General features: G+C 39.7%; 1 pseudogene; it reads left to right on the plus strand.

Moving 5' to 3' along the window:
- The first annotated feature begins 14428 nt into the window (after positions 1-14428).
- On the plus strand, positions 14429-14550 carry LOC116906443 (annotated as a pseudogene).
- Positions 14551-24184: the final 9634 nt, after the last annotated feature.

Genomic DNA, 24184 nt, shown 5'->3' on the forward strand with positions numbered 1-24184 from the left:
ATATTAAGGAATAGTGATTATTGCTTCCTGTTATATTCATATTTGGATGTGCGGTTATGTTTGTGTGCTTTTCTTCTTTTTGTTTTGTTGCCAAGACGATTAGTTTCTTGCCTCTTCTTGGGTATAGCTTGCCTCCTTATGTTGGGCTTTACCATTTATTATCCTTTGTAGTGCTGGATTTGTAGAAAGATATTGTGTAAATTTGGTTTTGTCATGGAATATCTTGGTTTCTCCATCTATGTTAATTGAGAGTTTTGCAGGATACAGTAGCCTGGGCTGGCATTTGTGTTCTCTTAGGGTTCTGTATGACATCAGTCCAGGATCTTCTGGCCTTCATAGTTTCTGGCTAAAAGTCTGGTGTGATTCTGATTAGTCTGGCTTTATTTGTTTCTTTGCCTTTTTTCCTTTCTTGTTTTAATATTCTTTCTTTTTTTTGTGCGTTTGGTGTTTTGACTATTATGTGACGGGAGGTGTTTCTTTTCTGGTCCAATCTATTTGGAGTTCTGTAGGCTTCTTGTATGCCTATGGGTATCTCTTTTTTTAGGTTAGGGAAGTTTTCTTCTATGATTTTGTTGAAGATATTTACTGGTCTTTTGAGCTGGGAGTCTTCATTCTCTTCTATACCTATTATCCTTAGGTTTGATCTTCTCATTGAGTCCTGGATTTCCTGTATGTTTTGGACCAGTAGCTTTTTCCGCTTTACATTATCTTTGACAGTTGAGTCAATGATTTCTATGGAATCTTCTGCTCCTGAGATTCTCTCTTCCATCTCTTGTATTCTGTTGGTAAAGCTTGTATCTACAGCTCCTTGTCTCTTCTTTTGGTTTTCTATATCCAGGGTTGTTTCCATGTGTTCTTTCTTGATTGCTTCTATTTCCATTTTTAATTCCTTCAACTGTTTGATTGTGTTTTCCTGGAATTCTTTCAGGGATTTTTGTGTCTCCTCTCTATGGGCTTCTACTTGTTTATTTATGTTTTCCTGGAATTCTTTCAGGCATTTTTTTGATTCCTCTCTGTAGGCTTCTACTTGTTCTCTAAGGGAGTTCATCATGTCTTTCTTGAAGTTCTCCAGCATCATGGTCAAATATGATTTTGAATCTAGATCTTGCTTTTCTGGTGTGTTTGGATATTCCATGTTTGTTTTGATGGGAGAATTGGGTCTGATGGTGCCATGTAGTCTTGGTTTCTGTTGCTTGGGTTCCTGCGCTTGCCTGCCTCTCGCCATCAAATTATCTCTAGTGTTACTTTGTTCTGCTATTTCTGACAGTGGCTAAACTGTCCTATAGGCCTGTGTGTCAGGAGTGCTGTAGACCTGTTTTCCTCTTTTTCAGTCAGTTATGGGGACAGAGTGTTCTGCTTTCGGCCTGTAGTTTTTTCCTTTCTACAGGTTTTCAGCTGTTCCTGTGGACCTGTGCCTTGAGTTCACCAGGCAGGTCACTTGCAGCAGAAAAGTTGGTCTTACCTGTGGTCCCGAGGCTCAAGTTCGCTCGTGGGGTGCTGCGCACGGGTTCTCTGCTGTGGCAGCAACCAGGAAGATCTGCGCCGCCTCTTCCGGGAGTCTCCGTGCACCAGGGTTCCAGATGGCCTCCGGTGTTTTCCTCTGGAATCAGCAATGTGTGCAGAGAGCAGTCTCTTCTGGTTTCGCAGGCGTGTCTGCCTCTCTGAAGGTTTAGCTCTCCCTCCCACGGGATTTGGGTGCAGAGAACTGTTTATCCGGGTCTGTTTCCTTCAGGTTCCGGGCGTGTCTCAGGCAGGGCTCCTGTTGCCCTGGGCCCTCCCCACAGGAACCCAGAGGCCTTGTACAGTTTCCTCTGGGTCAGGGATGGGGGGTGGGCAGGTGGGCAGTGTTGGTGGTCTCTTCCGCTGCAGCCTCAGGAGGCCCACTCAAGTGGATATGTAAAACTTAACATGATTTATGTGTTCTTTATCCCTTAACCGAGAAGCTATCTCCAATTGACATCTGCTTGCAAAGGGAAAATTAGTTTTCTCCACTGGGGTCAAAAGACACTGGTATATTAACCACATTTAAGGGTAGGGCCATCCTCAGCCATTGATGTCCAACATAACACTGAATTCAATGGTAATTTTGTAGACTTTTGTCTCATATTGCTTTGTTTGGGTATTTTTTATTTAGTTACTCAGTCTTATGGGTCTTTTGCTTGTATATTATAGTTTATGATTTTGTTAGGGTTTTTTTGAGGAGTATTGATTGTGTGCACCACTGTCTCTGTGTTGTTTTTTATTTCTCTTCATTATGTATATTTTAAAATCAGGTTTGTTTATTTTTGTTTGCCTGTTTATTTTTTTCCTAAAAGGAGAGAGAAAAAAGAGAAAAAAAGGAGTAAAATTGTGAGGGTGGGGAAGTGAGGAGGGTCTGGGAGGAGTTGGTCAGAATATATTGCATGAAAAGAATTTTTTCAATTAAAAAAAATCCCCTCGTTTATCAAACACATGCTTGATGTACTCAACACCTACTGCATGCCTGAGATAAATCATTTCAACCTCCCTGTAGCAATTCAATTTCCATCTTTTATAAAAGGATTTAAAAAACTAATCCTAGAAGTTATTTTTCCAACTGAACCATTTGCACAGATGAGAAAAATAAGATTTGGAAACATTAAGTGATTTGCCTTTAGCAAAGCACTTGCACAGGTAAAAGCAGGTTTGCAGCCAAGGTCAAGAGCGCATGCTCTTTCCACTGCACTGCACAGTCCTCCTAAGTGTGTCCCAGCCCCTAAAGTAGAAAAGGAATTAACAGATATACATGCAGACATAAGCCTTACGGAGTGTTTATCTTGTCACAGATGCATACACACAAGCATTTATGGACAGCAGGGAGAGATAAAAGGCTTCATTATAGCTTCTAAACCACAGCAAAACACATTTGCGGCATAAGAAACAAGATTCCCATACATAAAACATGCAATGCACCCTTTCTAGTATTTCTTCCATTAGAGAGAAATATAATAAAGTACTCAATTTCTACTCCTGAATGAAGACTTGCAGGAGTTTAATTTTTCTTGCTAACATCCAAGTAACCCAATGATGTTTGTCTAAAAATGAGGGCACAAGGTATTAAATTCATCAGCATATAAATGACTTTTCTAGGCTGCAGAGGTGGGCCACAGCAAAAGAAGTCCATGATTTCAAACAGTATTACTTACCAAAGGGGGGAAAATGTGTAGACTATCATTGCAGACCGTTGCACTAAAATGTTCTTGATATTATCATTTTCTGCTGCACAATTTTCCCCTAGAGAAACTATATAGAAAATAAGGTATATGACCCAATATTCTCAGAGTCTTCACATGTCTTTCTCTCATTGTTTCCCTAAACAATGCTGTTAGAAAAGAAAATATTGGTAATTGACCTCCATAAACTTCGGCAGTAGCAGCTCAGGGTGAATTTAAAATGGCTACATTTTGTGTTCCATAGCAAATAGGATTCCATCATGGAAGAGATACCACTAAGGAGAAACACCAGCAAATGTTTCTATATTTCTATTTTATATGCTTTCATTTTAGTACAAAGGCAGTTCCATAATAATATTTTGTCATGTTTTAAGGCAACTATTAACTATATGTTACCCATCAGAAATCTTTCACTTAAATTGACCAATAGTCAATTATTCATTCAGTCATCAATTCTTTAGCAAACATCTATTATTGGTCCTGCAAGGACCAGGTGCTGAAGGTGGTTCTGGCAGCTGAATTAGAAGCTGAATTCTTAAAATTTAATGATGAATGGGACAAATGCTGATAGAGAGATACATGAATAAATGATCATCTATATTTTATAGGACACTGAATCTATCTAATTAATTATCACAAGGGCATGCTTACATGCTCCTGAAGGATAACGAGATAAGAAAACTCATTCTGGTTCTCGTATTAGAATCAGAGACAATCATCTATCCCAAAGTGATGTGGTACTGTGGTTGAAATCCACTGTGTATCTCCACCATTTACAATGCTTTCCTTTTCAATGACAACTATGGACAGATTCAACATGATGGATGAGAATGTTATTGGATTTCATAACACAGTGATTACACAAATGGTTACACAAATACATCATTAATTATACCAAGCTATTTGGCATTTTCTGTAATATATAGTGCTGATAATTGATCGGGAAGACTGATACATGTGAGTTATGAAATCCTAAAAGTAACTTGATATGCAAATTTGTCTTCATGCTTTTCATTTTAATCCTGGTCCTCAGTGAAGACCAGAGTGTTGTTATAACAATTTAATAATTAGCTGGCTTGAGCTTGTGCAGGTCTTGTGTGGTCAACCACAGGCACTACAAGTTCATGTTTAGAGTAACCTTTCATATCCAGAGAGCTGATTTCACAGCACTCCTTCCCATCCTTGAGATTTAATATACCTTCAAACCTTTCTTCAGTGTTCTCTGAGGCTTGGTTTGGTAGGCAGTGATACAAGTTGATCTTCCATTTACTGCTGTTCACAGTCAATTGTCAGACAAAGATACACTGTATACATTCTGTACAATGAAAATATATGCATTTTCAAAAATATTTATTAGTCAACTCATGATTGGCTCATTTTCGATTTATGATGTCTCTGAATAGGCTAGAGGAAAATGAGGCATGGAATTCAAAGCAAATTGCTAACTTACAGAGAATTGTACAAGAGAATGTATACTTAATTGTTTAGAAAATTTTCTTGTTTAACTAGTTTTATGGTTCCTCAATTAAGATATTGTTAATTGTTCTTCTCAATTTTTTAAAAGATCTTTGAAAAAACAGCATTTGACGACTTAGTGCTATGTAGGCTTTTAAGACACCAAACTAACATTTATATAGCATTCAATTCAACATTTCTGCCTCTTAGTCATAATCAGGAAGATTTTATATTATTCTTATTTATCTGTTATTTGACAAACCCAATTATTTCTTACACAGTAGATGGAACTAGGTAAATATCTAAGTAGTCATCGCCAACTTTTTCCATTTGAGAGCTCAATACATTTGATTTTCATAACTGATAAAAACAGGCTAACCAACTTACTTACATCATCAAAATAGTTGTCAAGTATCTCAAAAGAAGGAAATTTTTTAATTCTGTCAAGAATTAAAATTCCGTTAACTTATTCATGGTGGGCACTGAAATCCTATTGCTACTGATTACCAATAGAAACAATTGCCAAACCCAGGTTTTCAAGGCACTGTTTTATCTATAAATAAATAAAAGGAGAGAATAATTAAATGTGGGGAGGAAAAAATGGAACCAGAACATTGACTTATCCAAAAGCAGAGCTATCTAGGTGTTTAATAAGGACCATTGAACAGAAACTAGCTTCAGAAACAAAACTAGCTGATGCAGTTATAGTAAAGGTCTAAACGTGTCTCTCCTCAATTCTTATGTTGGAGTCTAGTCACACAAAGTAGCTGAATTAGAAAGTGCAGCTTTGGAGGGTAATTATGTCATGAAAACTCCAGTTTTACAAACAGGATTCCATTTGTTATTAGACAAGTTAGCATCTAAAATTTAAAAAGACTGAAAAAATAATAACAATGATTATATCAGTGAAGGTGAGAAGCAAGCAGAACATCCAAGTACTAATGTCAGGGAACTGAAATACTCATTTTTGAAAAAGGTTTGAGAGAAGCTGCTCGGATGAATACATGTATATTCTACGATTTAGCAAATCTACATCCAGGAATAAATTCAATAGTAATGGATCTGTATGTCAAAATGACTAGCCATAGAAAATGACTTCACAATTACAGTTAACTGGACATTTTCTAAATGTTCATTAACAGTAGATTGGCCCAGTCCATTTCATCATATTGGTATAATAAAATATACAAAGTGAGATTATAATGTATAATTATATGCACAATATAGATGGCTGGGGAGCAAATGGAGTGAAAAAGTATATAACCAGCTACTCTATTATATACAGTAAAGTGTAAAAAGTAAAAGCAATGGAGATTTCATCTGAGGTAGAATTCAGGACAATAGTGACCAATGTCAAATGGCTAGCAGCAGAAAGAGGAATGATAGATTTCTACTGTACAGGTGATTTCAGTTTCTTGATGATAATGTTGATTATGAAGAATAAGTATAGTTTTTGAAAAAACCATCAAAATACATAATTATGACCTTCACACTTAATTTTTTACTCTCTTAATGTATGCTCATCTTTGTTGGTGTCTGTGTATTCATATATGCCTATGCTGGCCCAGAGGCTAAAGGAGAGCATCAGATTTTTCTCTATGAATCTTCACCTCTTTCTTTGAGGCAAGTTCTCTCCCTGAACATAGGGCTCTTGTTTTCTTGACTACACCACAAACTAAACAACCACAATATACTCCCCCTTTGCTCTAACTCAGAGCTGGGGATTACAGATATGCGTGATGACATCAGGTTCATTATATAGGTAATGGCATCTTAATTTCTATCCTCACAGTTATGTGGCAAGTACTCTTGTCTGCTGAGCCATCGGTCTAACCCTGTAATCTGAACACTATTAAAGCTACACTTTATTTTCTGTTGAAGGAAAGAAAATTTCTCAAGTAGACAAGTTCCCCCCCACACATACACACACACGTGTGTGTGTGTGTGTGTGTGTGTGTGTGTGTGTGTGTGTGTGTGTGTGAGTATGGAATAGCATCTTCTATTTTCAACATCCCTAACCAGAATGGCATATTTCTTACAAGTGGCAAACTAACACTGACAAAGTGTTCACGTTTTAATATTACCATTTCCCAGAAGCCTTTGAGTTGAAAAATAACCCTCTTTGTAGGATTATATATAATAAATATATAGGCTAATAAATATGTAGGATTATATATAATAAATATATAATAAAAGTGAATGTCTTAAGTTCTTCCAAACATTATTGTGGAGGTAACGTGTACATCATTTTGCTTATGCTATCACGCAAGCTATCAGTTGGCTATGGATATTTGGCTCAATGGCTTTGGTGTAATAGCAATTTATGTGATATTTAAAACCAATGACACACAATGGCACAGTATTGAACACTTTGGAGTAGAATAAATCTCTTATTTTCTTTTATAAGTGGGGCCTCAACCAGAATGGAATGGAAATGGAACTGGTATATCCAGTCCCTTGTGTGCACAAACACCAAGTTATGAAAGCAGGACTGCCATTTTCTTGACGACGAAAAACTGGAGGCCGAAGCTAGCTGAGCAGATGAAGCCCAGATGAACTTGCATGCAGGAAAGATGGTTCCAGAAGGAAAGCTTTTCCTACCGCATCACGCTTCCTACCAAGAACTATAAGCACTACGTGAATGATAGGGAGAAAGGAAAGTGTTATGAAAGAAAATGTCTGTCAACTTCCCAGTTTTATTCAGACCTAGCTTAGATTACCACCACTTCCTCTGTTTCACTGGAGCTGGTTCCCAGTCTGAAATGGTATGAAACACCTCAGAAGGAATTTAAATATTTATCTCACGTTGGAATAAAGCAATCTGAATGAAAGGTTCAGGGAACAAAATGAAACGGACTGCTTTGTAACTCTACAAGTGCAAAGTATCACAGGGTGGGGCATGCCCAAGTACTTTCTCTGGGAACAGCTTTCGTCTCCACCTGTCATTATCTATAGTCTAGGTTGATGCCATCTTTCTTACGGTCGTGAAGAAAAAGATAACGCAAGGCTTATATTTGGCAAATCACCTCAGTGTTTGAATCCTGACTTTCACGGTTTCATCAATGGGTTAGTGCTCACTGAGCTAGTCTTTGAGAATATTTCTTGTAAACTAGGGCAGGGGAGAGATCTTAGACCATAAAATACTTGCTAAACCAACAGGAGTACCCAAGTTCAGATACCTAACATGCACAGGCTTGGAATCCCGGCACTAGGGAGACAGAAGTGAATGGAGCCCAGTGACTTCCTGGCTAGACTAGCTAGAAATTCCCAGGACCCACTGAGAAACTGTGTCTCAAAAAGCAAGGAGGACAGATCCTGAGCTATAATACCAACTATCGATCACTGGTTTTATACATGTGCTCTCAAACATGCCTGAGTGCATGCATGTACATGCACTCACACACACACACAGAGAGAGCGAGAGAGAGAGAGAGAGAGAGAGAGAAAGAGAGAGAGAGTCTCAGAAACTAGAGATGCTAAGTAACCAAGATAGTTCAAGTACTATAATATTCTCTTTGAGCTTTCTTTCCCCAGGTGAAATAAATTCAATTTCTTTTCTGCTATCTTCGAAAATAAAATTTTCTCTGAGTTTAATAAGAAATGTCAAAACTCAGAAAAAGACCATTTATCTGAGGTCCTGCAGTGTGAAGTTATGACTTATAATTGTCAAGTACACTGCCAAATTCAAGCATAAACATGGAAGTGGTGTTACGTGTTTAGTAGATATTAAATTGAAACGTCCTCAGCTAACCAAGGCGAGGTGCCTCATGTCTGTAATCTCAGAACTTCGAAAACTGAGAGAGAGGAGGATTGTCACAAGTTCTAAGTCAGCCTGGACTAGAGAATGAGACCGTTCTCAAATTTAATTAATTAATTATTAATAACCTACATTAATGCTTATTAAAATATGGGAAGACTTAGTTATACTCCTTAGTAGACTTAGATCTCCTAGATGTTCAAAGTCCACTACCATAGAACTCTAACTTTATAGACTGAATAACTTGGAACAAAAGAAGCACAGACAAAGAACAGGAGAGAGAAAAAGCATATGAAATAATCCAGACTATATCGGGAGACTCCTATGAAACACATGCTAAAGTCATTAAGAATAACAAGCCTGAAAAACAGTCACTTTCCTCTGAGATGGCGTTTCAGAGGTGAGCTCACGCTCAGCAGCGCTATTGATACGGAATTGGCATTGCACAGTTCACTCGTGTGACGTGTACAACCCAATAGACTTCCGGGATTGTGCAATCATCACCATTACCTAATTTTAGAACATTTTACCTCTGCACCAAGCAGCTTCATACACTCAGCAGGTGCTGCCATTCTCCCTTCCCAGCCCCAGGCAATCGCTAATCTGATTTCGTGTTTTGGTTGATTAGTTCATCCTGAACATCCGGTATCTGTGGAGTTCAGAATGTTTTGTGACAGGCTCCTTTGTGATAACTGTTTTACGGTCGAAGTTCATCTATGCCGTGACACTCTAGGTTTTGCTTGTTCTCCGGGTTTGTTTTCTTCCTCTCTCTCGGCATGTGTGCTCGCATTTTGTGGGTGTTGTGGGTGCCCTGTGAGTGCAGGTGTTCACAGAGGCCAGGACTGGTTATCCGATCCCCTGGAGCTGGAATCGCAGGCAGCTGTCTGATGCCCAACATGGGTGTTGGAAACCAAGCTCCAGTCCTCTGCAACTCCAGCAAATATTCAAAACTACTGAGCCACCTTACCGACACTTACTTTACAAATCATACCGAATAGCATTCCTTTGATTTACTACACCATAGTTTTTCATTCATTTATGGGTAAGTACTTCAGTTGTTCCCCCCCCTTTGTCTAATATAAATAATACTGATAGGAAAACTTGCGTGCGAGTGTGCGAAACGTTCACTGTTTCTGTGTATCATCCAATATTTAGAATAAAATTTGGGGATCCTATGATAATTCTATGCTGAACCTTTTGAGCAACTGAAACTCTTCACCAGAATTATTACAAACCAAACAGAATGTGTGTTCAGACTTAACTCGCGCACTCGTGAACCACTGTGTCCGTCTCTTCTATTATAGCCATTCGGTTAGTGTGAAGTAGAATTTCATTGTGGTTTTTCACTTGTATTTCCCTAACGACTGATGGTGCTAAGCGTCTTTTCATGTGGGTTTTCGTCATTTCCAGATTCCTTTGAAGAACTGCCTATTCAGATCCTTTGCCAAGTTTTTGATTGGGTTGCTTGTTGAGTTCTTCATATACCCGACATTAAAGTTCTTTCCCCGTTAAATGACAGCTGAATATCCCCTCCCATTCTGCGGTCACCTTTTTGTTGGTCCCCTTTCAGCATAAAAGCCCTAACTGACACTAAAGTTTAATTTACCAATGTTCTGGGTTGTTATGAAGTTTCCAATGTGATTCCTAAGAAGCCATAGCCCAATGACACAGAGGTTTAGACTTGCTTTACTTTGAGATATTACACTTGGGTCTACAATCGTTTATTTTTATAGTGGATATCACATTATATATGTGTTTAAACCTGTATTTTTTCACATGAATATCAAGTTATACATGCACCATTTATTTTAAAGATGATTATTTTTTGCTTCATTGAATCAACTTCTTTCTTTGTCAAAATTAAATGAACAGACACTGCAATAGCTTTCTACATGCTTAATTCTATTACCGTAATCTATATACAGTTATCCCTGCTCAGTACCATCCTGGCTTGATTATTACCAGTCAGTAGTGGGTTTAAAATAAGGGAGGGTGAAAACTTTAGGCACATATATCTTTCTCAAGTTTGTTTTAGCTAATATAGATCTCTGACGTTTCCTATCAGTTTGTCAATTTCCTAACCTAAAGCCAGATTTGATTTTTATGTTACATTTGTTGAATGTGTAAGAGTTTAACATTGAGTATTTTTCCATAATATAAAAAAAACTACCATTTATAATTATTCAATAGACAGCTGGCTATTTCTAGACTTGAGGAGAAGTTGATGACATAATTGCATAAGTAGTCAATAGCAGATGTATAGACCTGACTTGTAAAAGCAATTAACTGTTAGATGTAGGTATAAAAGAAAACAATTAGGATTTTTAAAAATGCTATTTCTCAATGGAAAAAATTAATTAGGTCCTTTATGGGTATTAATGATATAAAGATTTAATTGGCTCTAAATATAAAAACACAATTGAAGAAGCCAAATTCATATGCTTTTAATTTAATATCTGCAAAATATAAGCTCATGTCAACTATTTGAAGTTCAGCTCCTCCATTATTGGATTATGTGTGATATAATAACAAAACTCCCTCAAATAGGACAATGCATTCAGAATAATCTAGAATTACAAAGCCAGTTCCCCCCAAAATTGCTATGTCATGATTATTCTTACTGTGTGTGGCCATTTCAATGTATTAAAAAAATTACTGAAAATAACTGTAAGAGAACAATAGCAGCTGTGAACTCTGCTGAATGTCTTTTTTTTTTTCTGTGTCTCTTTGAAAAATAAGTCATATGCTGCCTTTGTTGTGGTCTGGTACTCTACAATAGAGCAATCAAGTAATATTAGACCACACAATAGCTCAAGAAAGTCTATCCCCCACTTCTGCAACTTTCAAAAGCCTTTTCTCTTGGCATTGGGGATGAATTAATATGCTACAGTACTTGATCAAGCCATCCACTCTTAATAAAGGGCCCTATTAATTATGAACTAGCCCTTACTAGAGGAATTTTTCAATTCCACTTGAAAAGAAAAAGAAAAATGCTTTATTGAATAATCCTTCTGATTTATGTTTTATTTACTAAATGTTTATATATTGGTTGCCCAGAGGATCTTTAGCCGTGTTTAGCCTCTGATTGTCCTTTGTAATGTAAATAGTCACTATAAAGATCTTCCCAAAAGCAACAAGAAGTACTATAAATTGAAAAGGTTAAAGGGAACTTCCCTGTGACCCCTTTAGATATCCCATAAATGTTTAAATAATGATCATTATGCTCAGTAAAGACGTTTTTACAAAACACTAATTATTATCTGTTATATTTTTCAGTTGTGAGTGTTGTGTGAGTAAGATTTACAGAAGGTCATATTTTTGGTCTAGAATCAGTTAAGTATAAAAAATATTAATAATCCTCAGTTCTAAGAAAGAAAGCATTGGCAAAATGGGGTGATTATTTCCTTCTCAATTCAGCTGGTATTTCCTAGTTTTGGGGTACCCTGGAAATCTCAAGCCAAATGGAGAGAATGAGTATTTTTATGTTCTTTATCCAATAAATATTTCAGTAGTTCTCTGACACCTTACTCTGTGAGTTGCAACTTAAGTTGATGTGCAAATTGAATTTAAAAACTGAAGCTGAGAATCTAATATATCCATCCTGCTTATAATAGAAATACTTGGTTTTGGAAAATGATGAATTTACCAGTACATAAACAGTTGTTTCTTAACAAACTGGAATGCCGTTATCCTCTTCATAGTTAAATAATGGCAATTTTAAAAGTATTTTAGTTTCCTGCATTAGTTTGTCAACTCTAATTGTTACTATGAATATTCAAATCATATATGATCTTAACTGATTATTTGCAATGAAAACATGAATTAAAACACCTGAAAACGTCCTTGACTGTTACAAATTACTGTCTAGTGAGAGAGGGTAAATAAACATTTATCTGGTGAAAGACCATCTTTCTTTACGCATAATATAGAACAAGCCGGATTCTTGCTGAGAGCAACTGGGTGTCAAGAGTCAAGCATGGTACCATCCCAGTGGGAGTTAGTTTCAACACAGGAATTTGAAGGGGCACTAAAATTTATATACACCAAAACATTGGTAAAGTAACATTTTATTGAAATTTTTAAAGGGAACATAAAGGTAAGGATTTAAATTATAATTTTCTACCACTTTTTTTTTACCAGTTTCCATCAGATACTCCTTTTCTAAATCACTACCTTTCACTCTCTATCATGGCAAGCTACCCAACTTAGCTGACTCTCTTCTCTTCCCACCTTTCCCGGAATCTTCTGTTCCTTGCCCATATTAAATAGCTGAAGATTGCAGATTGCCTTAGGACCACATATCTGTTACTTCCATATGCAAGCCAAATCCATGACTCAAACAAGAGGGGAACACTTCACTTTGGCTCATAGACTCAGAGATTTCAATTCGCCATAGCAGGGAAGGCATGGCAGTATTATGAGCCTAATGGCATGTGACAGAGGTAACTCATGATGCGGTAGATCAGGACACAGAAAAAGAGGGATCAGAACCAGGAACTAGGCTATTATCCCAATGGTCATCTTCTAAGCATGACTTCAGCCAGCCCCTGTCTTCTAAAGGTTCCATAGCATCCCAACATGGCAGCACCATCAGTATAGCAAGAGTTGAGTCGGAGCCAGAGAGGAGTCGCATTTCACATCCACCCACATCTACCCAATAACAGATGGTTCCTGATATCCATACAATCTTTGGAAAAATGAAACTTTCTTAATTATAAGATCTACCTGCCATGAAAAACAATGTAGTGACAGTCTATGAATAAACTTGGCTAACCAGACTCATTGCCCATGAAGAGTAACAATGACTGTTAGTACTACCTGTATGTGTATGCTATGCCTGCCTGTCTCTATGGCAACACTAACCATTTCCACCTTCGTCTGAGTATCACCTTCACTTCAAGCCTTGACCTCTGGTCTGACTTGAAAGAAACCTGGAATTGACTCTGTTTCTGGAAAAAAATTTCCAATAACAGTTGGTACAGCTCTATTTATTTGGCATTCATGGGTATTTGGCAGGATTCTGTGTACTTTACAAATAATCACATTTAAACCTCCAAGTCTTACAAGTGAACACTCTTTTCCACATCTGCTTCTTGGCTTCCCCTTGTCACGACAAAAGGCTTTTCAGCTCAGTGTTCACATTCTTATGGTAGGAGAGGATAGTGTGCTCTCCCGAGAGTCAGGAATGTACTAATGAATAGCGTGATCTCAGTTGTAAATGGTTTGATGAGACAAAGTCTTATGCCATACATTGTACTGTCTACTCTGGTCAATAACTCCAAATGAAGCCACCTGCATAATCTTCATAGTGACTTGGGGGAGCAAATACTGTTTATGATATCTTGTCATCATTGCAGAACTAGGGATCAAATTTACATCCTCACACATGCTAGGTAAGTATCCTATCCCCAAGTTATATCCCCACCCCTGACTTCATTTTCAAAGAGGAAGAACATGAACTCAGCTACAGAGAAAACTGCTAAAAACAATCCCCTAACAAATGACCTGCATGGGGTTGGGGATTTAGCTCCAGTGGTTAGGCGCTTGCCTAGGAAGTGCAAGGCCTTGGTTCGGTCCCAGCTCCGAAAAAAAAAAAAAAAGAACCAAAAAAAAAAAAAAACAAACAAACAAATGACCTGCATAAGAGGTAACTGGACCCTTATTATCTCCTTCATACACACTTTACGTCATTGGAACAAGTCCATGGATATACATGTGTATGCACATCACACACACCTTATGTGTATATGATTGCATACATGTATATATGTGTACATATACACATGTGATTGTGTCTCTTAGAGAAATGAAACAACTGTCTTTGAAGGATGAATTATTTAAGAAAAAGACTAAAATGTGAACAATAGTCGACATTCCAAAACTAAAAAGAAATAATTAACCATAGTGAATTGATTCTGAAATCTATAGTCAGAATTAAATTTTAGTTGTAGCCTTTAAAATTCATATCTTTGTAAACTATAAGAATGTATTTCAGGATGCCATATCATTTAAAAAATGCAATCCTCCTGCCCCTAGAGGTGTTGCAGGTGTGGCTGCTGTGTCACATGTGTGTCAGTAGGTGGCAGAGAGGAGAGAGACTATGTCTGCTCAGTGTTCTGACCTAAGAACATTTAGTAGCCTAACAGTCCCTGAACAAAGCAAGCCAGAAACAACCATCAGTCCAGTGCCAGTCAGGCCTGGAACGACTTCCAGGACTGAGAGCACACAAAGCCTGAAGACGACCCTTGCAAGGAGCCACCCAGGAGGGCCAGAAGAGGAGTGAACCGTGGATAACCAGCAGACCAGTGCCATGGGTCTAGCCTGAGATGCCCATCAGTGCAGCGTTATGCAGGCCTTGATGGGAAGACCACGCCTGAAATCATTCCTGCCTGGCGCCATAATGTGCAGGAAGGGCATAGTACTCCTGAGTCCAGTCCTAAGGTGACCCCAGATACTCAGAGACCCTAGGAGCAATGAGGAAGTGGTGGAGAAATAGAAGAGAAAGAGAAACAGAAGGATGTGGGCACAATGAAGAAAGGTGGGCCTGGAGACTTGAGGGTACTGAGGAACAGCCTGATGTGAGTAGCCAGTGATGCCCCCTGGCACCATGGTGGGATCTGACTTGTGCTGCCAGCAGGAGCTACATCTTGGTCTGTGGCCTTATAGCAGCAGGCATCTATTATCACCAAAGGTCAAGCAGATGTCCCTGGAGACATGTTGATATCTGAGGGCTGTGCAGTATTAGCCCCACCCTTCACCTGGGCATCAAGAAAAAGCTGGCCCTGGGCCATGAAGGCAGGAGAGTTTACCCTGCCTCTAACCAGCTGCAAAACTCAGGACAGTGGACCCTGCACATTGCAGGAGTTGCTGGTAAGCCAGACCCAAGGATGAGTGTGTGGGAGCTGGCCCTATTCTCTCATTCAATGTCATGGATAAGAGAATGCCTCCTCCTCCTCCTCCTCCTCCTCCTCCTCCTCCTCCTCCTCCTCCTCCTCCTCCTCCTCCTCCCCTCCTCCTCCCCTCCCTCCCTCATCCTCCTCCCCCCTCCTCCTTCTCCTTCCCCTCCTCCCCTCCCCCTCATCCTCCTCCCCCTCCTCCTTCTACTCTTCCCCCTCTTCCCTCCTCCCCTCTCCTCCTCCTCTCCCTCCTCCTCCTCCTCCCCTCCTCCTCCCCTTTCTGTTCCTCTCCCTTCACCCCTCATCATCTGGGTTAAGTGAAAAGCTAGTCCTGGGGTCATGAGAGCAAGAGAAAAGGCCCTCCCCCTCACCAGCTGCAGCACTCAGGACAGTAAGCCCAACACCTTGCAGGGCAGTAGAGCTAACCCTGGTGTCAGGATGAAGGTGAGCTGGCCCTAAGAGAATGAGCATGGGAGAGCTGGCTGTGCCACTTGCCTGCTATGAGGTGACTGGTGAGGGAAAGATTCTCCCCTCTTGATGCTTGCCAACTATAGGAGTCAGGAGAGCTGGCCCTGGGGTCATCAGAGCTGAAGAGCTGGCCCTGCTCCTCACTTGGGCAGCACAGGGGAGCTGACCCTAGAACTGGCATTGCAGGTAAGATGGCCTAAGGGTCGAAGCATAGGAGAGCCAGCTCTGATGAAGAAGAGATGTCCTCCTCCTCTTCCTCATTTCTCACCATCTGTGGCAAGTGGGAGAGCTGGCCCCAAGTCATGAGAGTGGAACTACTGGCTACAACACTAGGCAGAGCAGGCCCTGCACCTCATCTGGGCAGCCAAGTGGAGCTGGTCCTGTTTGGGTTGCAGGGGTTGGTGGTGGGTGTGAGAGCAGGGTGGCAGGCTGATGAGCTCAGATACCTCTCAGGCCCAGATTCAGGACTTTGGATTTGCCCATTCGATCATCTATGCCATTGATGAACTACTGGAATGCATGAAGGGACTAGTCCTACAGATCTAAAGCTACAGGATTTTCATGTCACAGGGAAGCAACAGATTATCTGAGAGGAGTCCCAGTGAGATTCCAGCACTGATAGAGCAGCAGAAGCCAGAGGCCCCATACCAGACCAATGAGTGACTGCAATGAACATTTGCAAATAAAAAAAGTGTGGGAAAGGGTATATTGTGTGATACACTGTGACACACTACAGTTTCCACATTAAGAATTTTTTTTTCTCTGTTGGGGGAGATTACAGGGGTGGAGGAGAGGTATGAGGGAATGGAGAGGTGAGTAGACATGAAGTGCCTGATGTGAAATTCACAAAGAACCACCAGAAGGTTAAAAAAAATGCAATCTTATTGAATTTATATATGGGCATTGAAACTGTGGTCATCACAATGTTTCCAGAGATGAAGGTATCTAAACTTCTTCTCAATACACCTCTTAATATTAAACACTGTTCAGAGAGAGAGAAATAGGAAAATAAGTAGAAAATAAGATTGTAAAGAAAGAATGGTTGCATGATACGAGGACTAAACGTCAGTCAATCTAACATGTTATATTGTCAAGGAAATATAAACCACAAAATATAAATTATACTAAAATAACTCCTAAGTAAATGGTAATGATCACATCAATAGCTAATGTTTAACACATGCAGCAGGTCAAGAGCTTTGTGCACATTTTTCAGATTTCGTTTTACATCGTGCAAATATCTGTATGGGAGAGGGTTATGTGCACCTAAGTGCAGATGCTTCCAAAGGGTAGAGGTGTCAGATACCACTCAAGTTGGAGTTACAGGCAGTCAAGAATTATGTGATATGAATGCTGAACTCAGGTCAGTAGTACACGTTCTTAACCAATGAGCTATCGCTTTAATCCATATATAAGCACTATTATATTCAATGCTCATGTGACTCCCTATATAATTATTGTCTGCACTACACAGAGGCCAATGATATTTAGGAAGTTAGAGACTCAGAGTCACCGTTTTATAAGTGGTGTGAGCCAAAATCTCTGATATGTGGCTACCGATAGCACCATTTTCTCAAGTATAGAAAAAAAAAGATTAGATTACGTTGGAAAAAATGAAACACAGAGCTACCGATCTTCATGAATTTACAAAGCAAAGAAATTACAGCATTTTCAAACTGCAACTTTTTTTAACAAGAGTAATTTAATAAGCAAGGCATGGGAGTGCACGCCTATAACGGGAGCATTTAGGAAGTAGAGGCAGAAAGATCAGTCGTTCAAGTCCAATTGGCTATGTCGTGAATCTAAGGCTATTTTGTCAAAATAAATAAATACTATTATTGTAATTTATGACAATTCATACATTAAAAAAGTAGGAAGTCCTAGAACAATGGCTTAGTGAAAACTAGTAATTATCCATTATGAAACAGGTAATATGAATAGTAAAACAAATTCGTTTAACTTGGTTCTTCCTCTGCGATAGAAAAGATGAACTGGGAGGGGAAAGTTTCATCCTAAAGACAATGCAAGGGGTTCTCACTGAGAGCAGAGAAAAGTTCAGAAGCCATCAAAGCCTGAAATCTTGAGGAAAGCATTTGAATTGATTGCTTGAGGTGAGACTTAGAAAATTATTTCCTGGCTCATCTCTTCTTAGAAAGAACAGAGGAACGTTCAACAGTGTGATCTCAATCATGTCAAGAGATGTACAAAGCGCCATATATCACGTCCCTTGCTTCCCAAGCCTTGCCCTCCAGGCTTGCTATTCACATCACAGCTCCCGGATTCCAGGGTGCACCATGTAAGAACTGTGCAATCATGGATAAGTGGTGCCCACGCTGTGGAGAGTCTGTTTTACCCTTGCTCGGGCCTTCCTATGGAGTGTTGTATGGGAATTACACCCCGCATAGCAATTGCATTCAGCCCATCAGCTGATTACAAGCGTCTCTCCTAGAAAATCTTCAGTCCTGATACATCCCATTCTATTACCCAACTCTGAGGCAATGAAAGATTCATGAAGACAAGGATGCCCCAGAGGTGGGAAATGTGAAATAACCATGAGGAGATGAGATTTTTTTTAATTCCTTTCTCAATCACAGTTTATTCTGTACAGAAGAAGGTGGCAAGCTGTGTGCATGATTAAAAAAACTATATGAATATTCATACAGAACACTTATTTTATTGTGTATAAAATGTGTACTATGTGCATGGTGTGTATGTTTCTCTGTGTGTATGTGTGAATGTGCATGCTCGAGCTTGTGCAAATGTACACGTACATATCTGTGCCTGTAGGTGGAGGCCCAAGGGTGATGTCAGGTGTCTTCCTCTGTTGAATTCTACCTGAAACACTGAAACAAAGTCTCTTGGCTAGTCTGGCTAGTTAGCTTGCTCAAGGGATCACCTGTGTCCCCTTTCCACAGACCTGGTCATGTTCACACAGCTTTTACTGGGTTCTTGGGATCTGAACACTGGTCTTCACACTACTGCAGTGAGATTTCTACCTGCTGAGTCATCTCCCAGCCTTCCCGCTGTAGACCAGATTTAACACAAATGAAAATCACAGGTACTCCCGTAAGTCTGTTGGATTTAATATGAAAGACTTCATTTTTCATAAACTAGGTGTATTTCATAATTAGGGTTAGTATAAAGATACAAGTTGCCCATCTACATAAAATGTAAATTCAGAAAGTTTCCTGGAGTTTAAAGACTTTTTTTTTCATAGAACCACATTGTGAGCCAACCTTTTCTTTTCCCAGAAAAAAAATAGTTATTCCTTTAAGAAAACCAGTACTCTGAGCTCCTGTAGGTTATACACTGATCTCCATACTAAAGTTTTTCTAGATTTTCTATGAAAGCATTAATTTATTTGATTGCCTTTTATCACCCACATCCATAACTTCTTAGTAACTCCTATTTCTAGCATCTGGGTGTAACTGGCATAGGATGATGGCCTTTCCTAACTCAGTACACTGTTAGAAAGCCATGATGAGCAGGGGCATCAGGTAAGAGAATTCTCTGGTGCAGGAGCCACAAGAAGCAAAGTAGTTTACAAAAAAGTCATTGTGTAACAAACTAAACACTTTTTAAAGCTACATGTTTTTCCTAAACTAAAGACTAGAATACATATACGATTTGTCAAAACAATATAGTAATTCAAACCACAGTTACCCACAATGATCCTGGGTCATATTGGGAAACAGGACCACACTAGAATGCAAGACCAGAGACCTTTCTCATATCAAGATGATTTGTTTGGGCCTTGGACTCAAGGACCAGGGCAAGCTCTTTGGATGGAAAGAATTAGCCACTATTAGTTTTCTGTCTCTTGCTTTGATAACAATGTTCAAACAAAAAGCAGCTTTGGGATGAAACTGGTTTCTTTTATTTAGTAGAATAGAGTTGGGGTTTTCTCTAGGTTCATGGTACATGTAGTATTAGATTCTTGGATACCCAAGGAGTGTCAAGTATGGGTTTCATCTCATGGAATGGGCCTTAGATCCAATTAGAGAGTGGTTGATTGGATACAATTTTATGCCACTATTATTCCAGCATGACATGCAGATATGTCACCATTAAAGATCACAGCTAGATTACAAAACTAGCTTGGGGCTTCGCTTTCTCCTCTCATAGCATGCAAGGCACCTTTCAGTACCAAGAATACTAGTAGGATAGAGGTTTCAGTTGTGTGAGAGAGGTCTAGTTTACACTTTGCCCCATTATTTGGTGAATCCATTTGTTCTTCTAAAGAATCATAGCAATAAAATAACTCTTGTGGATGTGCTGTTATACCCACAGATCAGTTCTTGCTTGGCCATCATGAGAGAAGCTTCCCCTTGTAGTAGATGGAAACTAAGAATGACCCACTCCTAGACAATGTACAGTGAATGAGAGACCTGGGAACACTCAGTCCTACATGAGATTATCTTCAAGAAAATCCTCCCTTTTAGGCTCAGGAAAAGATGCAGAAGAGGCAAAAAAGAGTGTAAAAACCAGTGGATATGGCAGACACCAAGAACACAGTGCCTCTCAGATCCAACAGGACTAATGCACATGTGAATTCACAGAAACCGTCAGCACGAACAGGGCCTGCACAGATAGTGTCTCAGTCTTTGAGAAAGGGAACACAAGCCCTCATCCCTAACTCAGAAGCTACCTTCAATTAACAGTTGCTTGGAAAAGAGAAATCCACCCTCCCCCCAATGGAGTCTTACTGGCTATTCAAACCACAGTTAAGGGAGACCCCATGCCCAAGAATAGATAGCCAACATCTACTCATCAAAACCAATTCAATGGCATTTTGGAAAGGCTTTGTCGTATAATAATAAGGTATTTTTAATCTTACTTATCTTTTACTTATGTTTTACAGTTTCCAATTTTGGTTTTTATAGGTGTGTGTGTGTGTGTGTGTGTGTGTGTGTGTGTGTGTGTGTGTGTGTGTGTGTGTTTGGCTGCATGTATATGTGTATATCTCCTATGTATTCATTCTTTGGTCTTGATTTTTGTTTTGCTCTGTTTGTCTGTTTGCTTTGTTTTAGTTTGGCTTGTTTATTTATCGAACACTTTGTTTTCTAAAGAAAAGGAAAGAAGGGATAGAATTGGGTCAGTGGGGAGATAGAGAGGATGTGGAAGAAGATGAGAGAGGGAGGAGAAGGGGAGGAAAGAGAAAACTATGATCAGAATATACTGGAAGAAAAATTGTTTTCAATAAAATGGTTTATTCCGCTCACAGATTCCAATCCATCATTAAAGGAGGTGAGAGCAGAAGCTTAAAGCAGACGTTATGGAGGAATGTCTATTTGCTGGCTCATATTTAACTAGCGTTGTCTCTACAGGAAATTGTCTAGCCTACACTGGGTTGGGCCCTGCTAAATCAACCAATAATCAAAACGTCTCCCACCTCCCCCAAAATGCCCACAGGCCAACCTCTTCTGAGCAATCTTCTCAGTTGAGACTCCTCTCTCAAGTGACTCAAGGCTATGTTAAGTTGACCAGGGATGAAGTTAACTTCACCCTCCTCAACTTGACACACAAACTCATCCTTTTCAAACCATAACCTTCCATTCCTTAGCCCCCCCAAATCATATGTTAATATCCTATTATAAAACATAGTCCAACGTTTAAGTCTCATAGTCTTTAAAAATCCCAGTTCTTTAAAAATCCAAATCCCCAAACTCTGAGCTCCTATAAAATCAGAAACTAAGCTATATAGCTTAGTATTCCAAAGGGGAATAACTGGGGCATAAGAACACTCAGATTTAAGCAAAACCAAAACCCAGCAGTGTAAACTTAAGTCCTGTAGCTCAATGCCCTGAACGTCGGGCTCCCTCATTGCACAGCCTCTGGATTCATCAGACTTAGCAATGCATTCATGGAATGTGATATGGGAATGGGGTAGCACCTATAACAGACAATGACCATCCAAAGACCAAGAGAGATTAAGAAAACAGGGCAGTTTTCCCCTTACTAGAGTAAGTGGATGGGAAAGAAAACAAACGTGAAGTGGAAACTTAAGGGCTCTTTGGAAAGTGAGTTGTATTGGATGGTGTTTTACTGGGGCAAACATTGATGGAACGTTTCACTGAAGCAGACACTGGCGAAAGGATGTTCTGTTAAAGCAAGCCTGTGAATGGACATGTGATAAAGAATTACTTATTAAAAACATGAATCTATCAGTCCACCTTACACTTCATAGTCGAGCTCCATTTGTTGGGACTCCATAGAGAGAAAAGTAACAATAAACTGGTGCTTGTTTCCTTTGCTTGCTGCCCCCTCCTCAGACAGACCAACTGGCAGAATGATGTCAGCGGAAACGGATTCATGTACTGAGGCAAGACCTCACATGCTGAGGCGAGACCCATGGAGGACATGTGGTGTTTAGAGGGAATATTAGAAGGACTCCACATGATGGAGGCTGAGCTAGGCTTGTTTGACTTTCTGGGTCTCACATCTTCACTGATCTTAGCTTTGTTAAGAGAGGCACAGCACAGAACCTCTCCTGGCGTTCCTGTTGACCCTGCTCTCTCCTGCTGCCTCATGCTGATTTGGCTGAGGTCTGGCCGTTCCTGATAGGTCTGTGTTTGGTATCACTACACTACTGACCTGGACTGCTGCTGTATCTGTGAAGTATTTTCGAGTCGATCAAGCTGCCACTGCTGACTTGTGAACTGAACTGCTGATTTCCTAACAAAGTATATGGGATCTGCTCCAAAGAACCATTTCTAAACATGTCTACTTACCCCATATCCTTTCTTTTCCACTACCTCTGTTAGGTGGTAGGCTAGAAGGGAGGTTAAAGCATTTAAAAACTATCATTAAAAGAAGCTTTTGAAACAATTAGTTACAGTGCTGGATAATAGGCATTAGGGAAATTGATGAATTCATTTTTACTGTTGTCTACTGTAAGTGTACATTACGGAAGAGTTCCTTAATAAGAAAGAAGTTGGGACTATGTTATAAAGACGATGAACTTCCAGGATGACTGGCTTCTTCCTCACCCTCCTGATGATTGGAGGTAAAAGCCTGTGTCTTAGCCAGGGTTTCCATTGCCGTGATGAAACACCACAGCTAAGAAGCACGTTGGGGAAGAAAGGGTTTATTCGGCTCCCACTTCCAGTTCATAGTCCCTCACCAGAGGAAGTCAGGACTAGAACTTGGGGGCAGGAGCTGATGTAGAGGCATGGAAGTGTGCTGCTTCCCATGGCTTGCTCGATCTGCCTTCTTTAAGAACAGAGGACCATCAGCCCATATCCTCTGAGGCTGATATTTCAATTTTTGCTGTAACTCAGCTAACCTTATAATGTGCTTCTCTTTGATTTTTCTGCAACTTGTGCTCTATGGCTGCTGGAGAAGAGATTCTCTTCAAGGGTACATTTAGAAACCTCTAGATAGTTTATTCGCATCTGGAGCTGGTCAATTTTATCATGCCACTCATTCCTTTCCCTTATCAATTTATCCAGAGATGCTAAAAATAAACAGCTTGCAAATTCATTTTCTTTATTTTCCCCAAAACTGTAGAAAGTTTCGTATACTAATCCATTGCCAGTCCCAAATGATGAATCAAGATAATCAAAGACATCTACGCTCCCAGAAGAAAGAGTGATTGGAAAGGTCTCAATAGCTGAAAGTGCTGGTGGTTTAAAAGATTCTGGCAAATTATTAAGCCAATTCCAGATATCTAAAAGATTCATCCTCATACATCTATTCCTCTAGAACCACTCCAGGTGCCAGCCTCTGTATTAATCAGTGTCCTCTAGAGTTACAGAACTTATGGAATGCATCTATATACATTAAGGGAAATTATTGGACTGACTTACAGTCTGCAGTCCAACTAGTCCAACAGTGGGCAGCTGAGAATGGGAAGACCAAGAATCTAGTAGTTGCTCAGGCCCATGAGGCTGGGTACTTCAGCTGATCTTCTGTATAAGCTTGAATCCTGAAGAAGTGGGTTTCAACAAATGCACTGGCAGAGTAAGTGCAAGCAGATGAAGAAGCACAAATTCATCCTTTTTCCATTGTCCTTCTGCAGGCCGCCGGGAGAAGGTATGGCCCAGAAGGTGTGTGACTGGACCTAAGCTTTTCTTTACTTGGAACTTGTTCTGTCCCAAGCTTGCCTTGACCTCAGAGATCTGCTTACCTCTGACTCCTTGGACTCAATGTGTGTACCGCCTTGTCTAGGCCTAAGATCTTCACATCCACGATGCCTCCAGATCCAGATCAAAAGTGTGTGTCACTCCATGTCAAGATCTGTGTCTTCTAGCCTCAAGATCAGAATCACAGGTGTGCCCTCCATTTCTGGATTGTAGTTCATTCCAGATGTAGACAAGTTGACAACTGGGACTAGCCAATACAATCACTAGTTGATTAAAAAAAATGTCTTATAGTTGGATCTCCTGGAAGCATTTTCTCATCTGAGGCTCCTTTCT

Source organism: Rattus rattus, chromosome 7 (assembly GCF_011064425.1).
Source record: "Rattus rattus isolate New Zealand chromosome 7, Rrattus_CSIRO_v1, whole genome shotgun sequence".
NCBI lineage: Eukaryota > Metazoa > Chordata > Mammalia > Rodentia > Muridae > Rattus > Rattus rattus.